Source organism: Lotus japonicus, chromosome 1, assembly GCF_012489685.1.
Source record: "Lotus japonicus ecotype B-129 chromosome 1, LjGifu_v1.2".
Taxonomy (NCBI): domain Eukaryota; kingdom Viridiplantae; phylum Streptophyta; class Magnoliopsida; order Fabales; family Fabaceae; genus Lotus; species Lotus japonicus.
In genome coordinates, this window is record NC_080041.1 from 39,648,611 (window position 1) to 39,653,243 (window position 4,633).

Consider the following 4,633-nt stretch of genomic DNA (forward strand, 5'->3'; position numbering starts at 1 on the left):
AGCACACAGTCTCAGTCAGCATGAATGTATGCGTGAAATGCACAATATGAATCCGGATTTGTGACGCGTTCCCGTTCGCCACAAGTGAAGCATTCCCGTTCTTCACTATGGATGGACCATTCCCGTTATCCATCCTGGATGAAATCCATCCTGGATGAACCATTCCCGTTATTCATCCTTTATGCAAGGTGAACCATTCCCGTTATTCACCATGATATGCACAGGTGAACCATTCCCGTTATTCACCCGATTGAATGCAACGTAGTTAGCCAAACAACGAATCGCCCTTACCACGAAAGTGTTTAGCTCACAACCCAATCTCAACAAACCCATGAGTTAGTGTCGGTCAATACAACACAACTCGGAGTAAGTGTCGGTCAATACAACACAGCTCCACCAACAAGAATACACAAGGGTCTAGTGTCGGTCAATACAACACAGCCCAAACAACAAGAGCGCTAAGTGTCGATCAATACAACACCGCTCCAACAACAAGAGAACCCAAGGGATTAGTGTCGGTCAATACAACACAACCCCATCAACAAGAGTACGTAAAGTACTCGGTGACTTTCAATCATCACCATAGCTCACCTTAGTGGCTTTCCCCAATTCCAATAACTCACAACAAAGGTCGACTTTTCCCCGTCTTTCGTAAATATTTTCCCCTTCAGTTTTCCTATACTTAAACGTTAATAAAAATGATTTCAATTCAGATTAGTCAGGTTATGAGTTTATTTCTCAAAATCTAGGTTTCCCAAGTCTTTAGTTTTCGAAATCCTAACCATTCTAAGTTTTCCGAAAACCAACCACCCAAAGAAGTTTCCCGGGGAAAGTCTAAGTATTTCGACAATTCCCAACAATTGGCTAAGTCTCAAACCCCTCATTTGAACTTGCCCAGGGTTGTTCATCCAACCCAAAATATCAAAGATCACCAGATCAATGAATCTCCACTCCGAAGTCGCGTCAAAACGCTCAATTCAACACAACATCACATCATAAGTTATGAAAACATTCATAACAATAAACCATCATCATAATCAATATCATAGCAAAGCATAAGTCGAATTTATCGATGCCTATCATGCAATCATAGCTAATATATATGTAAGTTGCCCTAACCTCGAGCTGTTCCAGCTTCGCAAACAAAGTTCTCCTCAAACAATTGCTCTGAGTATTCCAAAGTTCCTTCAACTGAACCTCGGAGAAAAACAAAGCAGAATCCAAACAAAATCGATTAGTTCGATCGCAAAACAATACATAAACGATAGACAAAGCATTAAAGCTTCAGAATAGGACAATCAGGTACGAAAAGACAAGTTTTCGAAACCGAAAAACTCCCCCCTAAAGGAAATAGTCCACGGCCTCAAAGGAAAAAAGGCTTCGGCTCTTTTTCTTTGATCAAATCAATTCACAAGGTAGTTTTAGGATAAAACTAAGGCAAAGAAACTGTCGGAACAATTTTCGGACAATCGGGTCGAAATATGACTATCCAGGGGCATTTTGGTCCAAAATAAAGGCTCAAAACTTCAAAGTTATCAGTTCTGAAAACAAATTTGACAGCAACGATCCTCATGACATCCGTGACAACAAATCCTAAAGGCACGAAGTCAGATTAAGTCTTTTCGACAATAAAGTTTCGAAATGTGAGCAAAAAGGGTTTTGAAACAGTTTTTCAGATCATGGACAACTGGATCACAATCGGCGATTACTGACAGAGGTTTTAGGCTCATGGGAACCTAGAGAACATAACCCAAGCAAGAAATCGAAGAAAACAGACAATTTTAGAAAAAGCTCAAAATTGTGAGCACAGAAACGACTTCAAAAACGCAACAGAAACAACAATCAGAGGTAGGAATCGTGTTAGTTACCTCGATACCTAGAAGTAGGGACGAACTGCACGAAGATCAGTCAAGTTTTCGCGAAAATCTCCTCCCCCCTTGCTCTCCACGAAATTCGGCCACAATAGGAAGAAAATGAAGGAATTTTTGCTTTTCGAGCTATTTATAGGCAGGCGAAATCGCGGGAAAATGAAAATTTCGCGATTCCGATTTTTGCAGCACGTTCACCAAGGAATTCTAAGAGAGATTCTGGCGTCGGAATTCCAGAACTCAAAACAATTATCGAAGATTTGGGAAAAACGATATCCAAAACGCCAAAAGCGGTGTAAGTTAGTCTGTCCCGAAAAACTACTTTTTGCTGTGATGCTCAGACGACAAAACTTCCAACAGAAGAAAGATTGGAAATGTTGAAGCAAGTCTGGCATCGCGGATGGAATCTTCGTTAGAAGTCCCGAATAGAAAAATTATTCATCCTTCGCTCAAAACTAGGGTTTCGAAGCAAAGAAATTAGAGTCGTCGAGCTTCCGGAAAGTGAAACCTATCGTGCGTACAGTCCAGAGTTCCGAAATGAAACGCTGGTCGATGGAAAAATAAAGAGAATCTTTAAATTTTCCCAGAGTTCGAAATCTCACTTAAAACGTTGCTTTAAGAGCGAAATAGCCTATTCTGGACACGCTCGCCATAAGGCAGGTGTGCAGACGACTCGCACTAACTCCGAAAACAACTACGCAACATTCCTCAAGCAATTCCTGAACTTTCTTCTTCATTAATCTTTCTCAAATGTCAAACTCCTGTCACGCTTACACTGATTCTACGTGTGAGTTGGAAACTTAACTTGTTCTGAAAATCCAGGTCTTACAATACTCCCCTCCAAAAAGAAAGTTTCGTCCTCAAAACTCAGAGTTCTGAGAAAGTCCGGAATACAGTTCCTCGATCTTATCTTCCAATTCTCATGTAGTAGTGCCTGTGTCATTGTTCCTCATAATCTTTACTTAAGCAATCTGCTTTCCCCTTAACTGTTTCACTCTTCTATCCCCACTGCTAACTGTCGGCGTCTCAAAAGACAAAACATCATTCAACCTCATGTCGTCTGACTCGATTACTTGCGTCGGACCTCTGCTTGAAATGATACCGGTTGGCACTCCGTGCAGTCGCACAACCTTAGCCACTTACTTCTTTACTTTCGGTCGTCCGGAATTCTTCTTAAACTCAGTGCCTCTCTGTCATCTCAAAGTAGATACTCAACTTGTCCTCGTGATCTTCATCTACAGTCCAAACTCCACTTGATCGTTCGATAACTTCTAGACGAATCCTCCCCCTTGGAAACCGCTAGTCCATTAAAACACCTCTAACTTCGTAACTATTTTTACACACACCAAGAAATCACACTTCTACTTAGTCACTATTCGAATTAAAGCTCGACTTATGTCCTTATTTCTTGTCCTTCACTAATCTTATCCCCTTCAACATCAATTTATCAACAACTTATAAGATAATCCTCTTCTTAATATCTAACAATCCATTATTATCGTCTTCTTCCTTAGAACTTCCCTCACTCAAACCTATTTACACTTACTGAAATCCCTAACACTTCGCACAAATCGAGACTTATCCTCTAGAAGATTAAATCATAACTATACCTCAAGGGACTTAACTAGCCATTTCATCATCCGATCCTTCAACATTCTGAGATTTAACTGTTATCGTAACCGCTAACACCACCAAATCTCTTATGTGTACAGGAATCTCAGCTCACTAGGTCAACCTTAGCCCTAGGATTCTCATTCAACTTAGTAAAATTCACTTGTTAACCGTAATATGCATCATCAAAATCCATAACAAAGTTTCATCCACTCTTAAGCTCTAAGAAACTTGTCCAAACATAATAACTTCAAGTATTCATCTTAATACTAACACTTTCCTTTCTGTCACTCCATCACCATCTCGTCACTCAACTTCTTAATCTCTCAATCAAATTCTGACAACCTTCGAGTCTTACACACCTTAGATAGACATTCATAGATTTAAAACCTAAACCTACACCAAGTTTGGTCCTCTAACGACCTTTAATCCTTCAATACTTCTTAAATGAATATCCGTTCCTTAAAACTATAACTCCTTCACTTACCCAAACGACCTGATAAGTGTCGTCATGCTTCCACACTCACCACTTGATCCCGCTATCCATAATCATAACTTATTATGCTAACATCATTCAAATCTTATCACATGGTCATGATGTCCGCAACCTCATAATCAACATCAATCGATCACCAACCTTAACACTCCACACAACCCAGAATTCCCTTACTTCAAGATCTCTCTTATACTACAACTCAATGGTCTTAACCCGAAACTCACCTTCAGGTCTTCAATCTTCTAAGATTCAACTCCTATTGTCACACCTACAACCATAAGATCTCATACTCGTACGTGATTCTCGGCTCTCAAGATTCAATCTTAACCCTAAGATTTCAATCCAACTTAGTATATCTCACTTAGTAATCTCAGCATATTTCTTTGGAATCCATATCAACAACCTCAAGTATTCAACTTATGCTAAAACTTTCTTTCTCCAACTTAATCATTAATTCAACACTTTTCAAGCGGAAATTCATCTCTTAAGACTATAATGTCTCCACATATTAATCAAACGCTTAGCAAAACTTATTCCTCGAACTCGACTATAACAATCTAGTTCAGAGCTAATTCTTCTCAATCTCGCTACCATCAAGGTATCATCTAAAACCTGATTAAATCCAACTTATTTAGTCTCTAACAACTCCCCTCAGCAA